Raw genomic sequence first — 7865 nt, 5'->3', positions numbered from 1 at the left:
GAGATAGGAACAATATATACAAAAGATAATCATAAAAGCATTACCACAGTAGCAGGCAAAGGGAACAAGGAGCAATAGAAATGTGCAACAAAGGTAAAACATATAATGCACAAAGGCAACCAACATAGAGAGAAGCCATAAAAACAAGATCTATGCAATAATGATGACTCCATCTGCATGTGAATCACAACTATATCCATAGCAAACTAACCATAGTAGAGATACTACTAAGAATAACCTAAAAAAAACAAAAAACACACACTAAATTATATGCACAGAAACTAAGGAATGAACTCAAAAGGGGAAAAAAAAGGCATACAAAAGAAATTATATTGTGCCATCAACCCACATAGACATGCAAAAAATGAGCTAAAGGCAATTGCAGAAAGCCAGTGGGGAAGCACAAGGGAGGGCATTTGTAAGATAGGTATCTAAAACAATCATGAACACCAAATAATAATACAAGCCATTGGATACCCTAGCTTCGATCCCATAATTGAGACTGTGTTAAGCAAGGGATACGCTAGTTTGTTCTAAAGGATAAAGTGTTTCTGCCCACATTGTCTGAAAGAGAGTTGACTTTGATTTCCCTTTCATGCATAAATGAATATCTACTGTTTTATTTGTTAGTCCCCCGAGTCCAGGTTTGCAAAATCCTTATTCCATTAACATTTATATAGACTTATTCAAATAGTGGAAATATAATATACCAAACTTTCTAAAATAAGAAGAAAAAAAAAATTAGTCAACCAATCTTGACAAGTCATAAAATATTAATTAAAAATTTACAGGGAGTGAAGGTCCCCCACGACGACGTTTTAATCATCTAAGTAGTAATCGCTAACTATCATATTCATCATACTTTTATAGATACAAGTAGTTTGGTAAATATCATCTTCAAAAATACATTCGATCAATTGCAAATCGACCGAAGCGAGTTGCAGCCAATGAAGAATCCCTTATATGAGTTCACTAGCAATGAAGTATTGTCGATCAGGCATGCTCGGCTGACCATATCTTTCGGAGAAAAGCCGCTCAAGAGGACAAGGATGACGAATTTCATTGTGCTGGATGCTCCGTCCGCCTATAATGTCATACTGGGTCTGCTGGCATTGAATGAATTTCAGACGGTCGTCTCTACCTTTCGCTAGAAGATCAAGTTCCCCTTTAAAAACTCGGTCGGTGAAGTGAAGGGTGATTAGTTGGCCTCTCGGCGATGCTACGTCGAGATGGTCAAGACTCGGTTGAAAGCCGCTTGGAAGGCCCAGTGACTTGAGGTAAATGCAATCATGGAGAAACCTCCCGCACCGGTGTATAATGAGAAGGAAGAAGTCCAAATTCATCCTGCCCGACTGGAGGCTACCCCTTTCATAGCCACTGACCTAACTGCCGAAAAGAAGAAGGAGCCAGTCGCCTGTCTAAGGCAAAATCATGATGTGTTCACATGGACAACACATGAGCTCTCAAGCATCTCACCGACCATTGCACAACATGAGTTACACGTCCGACTGAATGTCAGGCCAGTTAAATAAAAGAAAAGAGACTTCTGCTCGAAGCAAAATCAGATCATTCGAGCAAAAGTAGACAAACTACTGGAGGCTAGTCACATATGCGAGGTGCAATTCCCAAGCTGACTAGCTAATGTGGTGCTAGTCTTCAAGCCGAGAAATAAGTGACGGGTCTACATCGACTTTCAAAATTTAAACAAGGTCTGTCTAAAGGATTACTACCCACTGTCGTACATTGATTAGATGGTAGACTCGATGGTGGGTTGTGAGCTGATCTGCATGCTGGATGCATACTAGGGATACCACCAAGTGTCACTCGCCCAAGAAAATCAAGAGAAGGTCAGCTTTATAACGACCAACGGAACCTTCTACCATAATGTGATGTTGTTCGGACTGAAAAAAAGTAGAGCCACTTATCAGAGACTGATGAACAAGGTGTTCTGATGGTAGATCGACAGAAACATGGAGTATATGTCGATGATATTTTGATAAAATCCCCCAGAGCCATTGATCTCTGTGCAGATATTGAGAAGACTTGTTGAACACTTAAGAAGGTATATAATCAAAGCTCAATCCAAACAAGTACTTGCTCGGAATAAGAAGTGGGTGTTTCCTCGGTTATATAGTGACCGAGCGGGGGATCGAAGAAAATCCTAATAAAGTAAAAGCACTTCAAGACATGCCGCCACCACGCAACCTGAAAGAAGCTCAATGGCTGATCGGGCGGATCACGACGTTATCCAGGTTCATCTCCAGATCCTCTGACTGAAGCCATCAATTCTTCAAGGTTCTACGCTGGGCTACAAAATTTTAATGGGACATTGAATGCGACAAAACGTTGAAGGAGATCAAGACTTATATGTCTTCTTTACCCGTATTGGTGAAGCCCATCACTTGCGAGCCGCTCTGGATAAACTTGTCATCAACAGAGCAAGCGGTTGGCTCAGAGATGGTGCAGCAAAAATGCACTGAACAACACTCGATGTATTTTTTAAGTCATATATTGAAAAATGTTGAATGTCACTACACCTGTCTTGCGAAACTGGCATACGGGTTGGTCCTAGCCGCTCGGAGGTTACACCCCTACTTTTTGTCACATCCGATCATCGTGTTGACTAACAACACTCTAGGGCGAGTCCTCCTCAACCCGGAAGCATCCGTGCGACTGATTAAGTGGACTATATAATTGAGCGAATTTTGTTGGGGATCTTGTATGGCCGAGTAGAAGGGGGTTGAATAGTCAGTGCCTTCAAATCAATAGCTTCCTACACTTGTTAGTTTGCGCAGCAGAAATACAAACTAATATAAATACAAAAAAAGCTAAAGACAAAGAAAAACAAGCAAACCGTTAACACAACGATTTACGTGGTTCAGAGATAAGGCTCCTACACCACAGCTGTCCTTGAGATAGATTATCCCTATCTGTCGGTGAATTAGTCCCCAGAAACTCCAGCTAGCATAATCCTCTTTGTCGGTGGAGAAAGCTCGCCACAACTCAATCAAGATCACATGGATTGCTAGGGCACTAGTTGACTACTAATTAGGGTTAACCACCACTAATTTCGTCAACTTTAACCAAGCTTCCAAGCTTTAGTTATATAGGCCATGGGTTGAAAAACCCCGCATACCAGTCGATTGGTGAAAGTGTTAGTCGACTGCCCTCTATGGAGATTTGACTATTACAACCCAACGACTCGATACTGGTCGACTGGTGAAAGTACCAGTCGACTGCTCCACACTGGCCTAGCGAACAGAAACATTCTGTTCGCTCCAGTTAACTGATGAAACCACTAGTCGACTGGTACTCGAGTACAATCTCTCAGTGCTCGGACCCTCACCCTTACGACTCACTTGACTTTTCATTGCATCCTTGACCTCTTGCCTTCAAGTCTACTTCCTTTGACTCTCATCCCACGGCTTGTCCCCAATGTCATCCTTCACGTATGCCTCGAAGTCGTTTCCCTCGACCCTTAGTCTTGCTGCCTTGTCTACAGTCCCTCGGATGCTCCATCCTTCACCGGGCCTGAAACCATCAAGTTAAGTCATATGTGTATCCTACAAACCTGAACACTCACATACACATATCTAATACAAGGGTGAACCTAACTTAAACTCTTTGCCCAAACACCAAAACACATGGTCGCACGAACCATTGAGATTGCTCCAATAATGTTTCCCTTTTTGATGTTTGACAATACGTTTAAGTTAGGGTAAAACATATTAGCAAATACACATGCTAAAACAAATGAACTTCTGTTGTCAAAGCTACACACTTGGACTTACACCGCCGCATGGACTTACGTTGCTAAGGCTACACACTTGGACTTACACCGCCGCATGGACTTACGTTGCCAACGCTACACACTTGGACTTACACCACCGAATTGACTTATATTGCCAAGGATACACACTTGGACATACACTGCCGAATGGACTTACGTAGCCAAGGCTACATGTTTAGACTTACATCGCTGAATGGACTTACATTGCCAAGGCTACACACTTAGACTTACACCGCCGAATAGACTTACGTTGCCAAGGTTACACATTTGGACTTACATCGCCGAATCAAAAATATAAACATGCATTGGAACCTATCACAAGGCTCCCCCTACACCTATGCTCCCCATTAAGCTAGGAATTTTATTATAAGGCTATTTAAGAACCTATCACAAGGCCCCCCTACACCTATGCTCCCCATTGAGTTAGGAATTTCATGCAAGACTGGTATCAGTCGACTGCCAAAATCACCAGTCGACTACACTATTGATTTCAACACACAGAACCATTCTGTGGTCGAAAAATATTGTTACCGATCTACTTGTAACTGCACTAGTCGGCTGGTACTCTTTTCTAACTCATTTCAGCATTCTAAACCCAGTTTTAGAAATGCACAAAAAGACATCCAAAAATCTCCAAATTTTATGGAGAGGTCTATATTACCCATGTCTATTTGGAAAAAATACATTAAAAAATGTATCTAGCACCAATCCCAAGATTGATACAAAACCCAAAATTAGCTAAATGGTTCAATTGAACTTTGATCAAAAGTCCTAATTTTGGCTTTCTCTTGATGTATTTGCTCATACTAAACTACAATGTATCCCTAACATTGGTTTATATGACATCTATACATCTAAAATCAATTATCATGCAATATGACCCAATGTCATATTTCTTTGCATGAAACATAACCTAATTGTGCTAATTCCCTAAGGTTGAGACTTAAATCCGTCTCCAACCCTTTTGACACATTTCATAACCCAATCTAGACTCCCAAGTAAAACATGTTGGATCGTAGAGTTCGCTAGAGGGGGGGGGGGGGGGGGGAAAATAGCGATTGTCGAGAATTCAAAAATCAAATCGAGTACGCAGCGGAAATAACAAGCACAACGCTACAAGACCAATTTTACTTGGTTCGGAGCCTTCGTCGACTCCTACTCCAAGGCTCGCACATGAGAGTGCTTTCGTTGGGCAATCACTAGTAGTTCACAAGAGGATTATATATTAAGTACAAGAACTTGTAAAATGAAATTACCGACAACAAGAAAATAAGGACTGAATCGTTGGTTGTCGGAGAAGCTTCGCAGAGTAGCAAGTGCATCTTGGAAGCAATGCGCACAAGAGCAATCGCAGAGAGAAGGTGTACTTTGAAGCTCTGGTGGAAGGCTCCTTTTATAGGAGTGCTCTGGGTGCTTGGATCCCTTCCGGGCGCTTGGATCATGATGTCGGCCAACCAATCAGCGCACTCCAAGTTGTCGATATAGAATTTACCTTCCGCGCACCCTGGACCACTTCCGGGCACCCGAACCTTCTTTTCCAATAGGTTGCTTTCCTACAAGATAAAGTTAGTCCAAGACAAATAAAACTTATACTACCCTGCAAAACAAAGTGTTAGCATAATTATAGTTAATTAGAGTAGTAATTAGATTACGTGTCATCGAGATCAGAATCTAGTCACGATCTCAACTTAAATTCTCGAAATAGTTCTAAGTTGGATCGACGCCTACTGTTCCCTCGAACGGGGAATGCGCCCTCACTAAGTCACTCCCCTTATCTTAACTTACCTGCCAGATATCTGGTCAACCTTTCGACCTGTCTGGACTTCGTGCCAGCTATCCGGTCGGCCCGTCGACCTAGCTGGGCTTCGTGCTAGCTATCCGGTCGGCCCGTCGACCTAGATGGGCTTCGTGTTAGATATCTAGTCAGTCCGTCGACCTATCTAGACTTTGCACCAGCTATTTGGTAGACCGTCGACCTAGCTGAATTTCTCTTGCCCACTTAGTCAAAGTACCTCGAAGTCACTTCCCTCGGCCATTGTCCTTACTGTCTTGTCCACGGTGTCTTTGATGCTCCATCCTTCACCGGGCCTGAAGCCATCAAGCTGAGTCATATGTGTATCCTGCAAATATGCACACTCACATACACATATCAAATACAAGGATGAACCTAACTTAAACCCTTTGGCCAAACACCAAAATACATGGTCTCACGGACCATTGGGATTGCTCCAACAAATTCAACATCCAGTTAGCCCCGAATGACGATCAAGGCGCAAATGTTGGCCGATTTCATGACAGAAGTGTAGAACACCAAATCGGAAGCCACTTTGAGGATCTATGTGGGCGAGTGGTGGATCTATGTGGGCGGGTCGTCCACTCGGCAAGGTAGTGGCGTGGGAATACTTTTGATATCATCACATGAAGATCGAATGTAATTGTTCGTTAAACAACGAGGCAAAATATGAAGTGTTGATAGCCAATCTGTAAGCAACAAGGTATGTGGGAGCTACGCGAGTGCTGCTCTACTCCGACTCTCAATTGGTAGTGCAACGACTCTCAAGGACTTTTGAAATAAATAATACCAAGCTAAAGCTATATGTGAAAGTATTTGAGAAATTGAAGATTGGATTTCAAAGGAACTCCTTACAACTTATAAATTCAGACTAATTGTTTATTTTTTAAAATTATAGTATTAAATATTACGATTGAGAATTTCTGTAAAAGAACTTCTGACAATGTTTGCTTAGTCTCTTTCTCTTGTTCTTCTCTAATATGTTTGATTTTTTTTCTTTTAATTTATCGGTCTTTTTCATCCTTTATTTTAATTATTTTTGTGTTTTTTTTATAATTTTCTTTTTATATATTTTTTATCTTTTACCTTTTTTAATGTTTTACCTAGTCCTCTATTTTTTACTTGTTTAGGTTTATTTTTAATTTCATTCTTATTTACTTTATCGTTTTTCTATCATTTGTCTTATTCTAATGTTTCTTTATTGGTATTTGTAATTTTTCTTCTCATGTTCCACTCATGTGCAGTGTACAACTTAAGTTTTGTTTTTAGTTAAAACATGAGCTGTGCATTCCATCTACTTCTCATCTTTTTCCACAACGCCCTTTTATCTTCCAGTTTGTTGCTATATTGCTCTCTTCTCATCAATTGAAACTGTATTATTGTATGTCTGTTGCACACTTTTAAGTTTTTGCTTCTTCTAGTGTATTTTCAGATTCCAAATACCAAATGCATGCTGAAAATAAAGCTCACATTACCATCAGTATGTTGCATCCATCTTACTTTCCACTATGCTTGAATGTGATTCATTGATTCCTTATCTCTTAATTAGCCTATTGGCTTTTATTAGAGTTTTATTTATTTGCTCACTATATTGTTTAAGCTAGCAGTATATGTTGGTTGCTACTCGGAAAACCTAGAGGTTCCACTGTATAAAAATTTTGTACAAAGATTTGAACATTTTCCTAGCTACCATGTGTTATTTTAAATTAAATTTTGGATCGCCTGCGGAACTTAACACGTTTGATCCAAAACTTAATTTATTTGTTCTTTTAGGTTTTGACTTGGATCTCCTGCGGAACTTAACACGTTCGACCCAAATCACCTTAAGTTATTAAATCCATTAAATATTAATTTCCATAATTGGTTCCCAGTACTGACGTGGCGAGGCACACGACCTTTTTGGATATGGGAGCAGCCACCACCGACTATACAAAACTTTTTATAGAAATCTAATATTTAATTTCCTAAAATAACTTTAGGTTAACCGAAAAGAACAATCAAATCACAAGGAAAAATAAAACAAAAAAACACAACTTCGAAAATCATATTCGAAATACTAGAACGTAAGCCTATTGTATTTGGTATTATTTCCATAAATAACTAGTATGATGCGGAAAAGGAAAAACTACTAGTTATACCTTCTAGAAAGACCTCTTGATCTTCTACCGTATTCCTCTTCTAACCTCGGACGTTGTGTGGGCAACGATCTTCCAAGATGAGAAACCACCAACCACCTTCTTCTCCTCCTAGCTAGGTTCGGCCACAAAGAAGCTTTACTAAGGA

Source organism: Zingiber officinale, chromosome 7B (genome assembly GCF_018446385.1).
Source record: "Zingiber officinale cultivar Zhangliang chromosome 7B, Zo_v1.1, whole genome shotgun sequence".
Taxonomy (NCBI): domain Eukaryota; kingdom Viridiplantae; phylum Streptophyta; class Magnoliopsida; order Zingiberales; family Zingiberaceae; genus Zingiber; species Zingiber officinale.
This window is presented reverse-complemented; position numbering follows the sequence as displayed.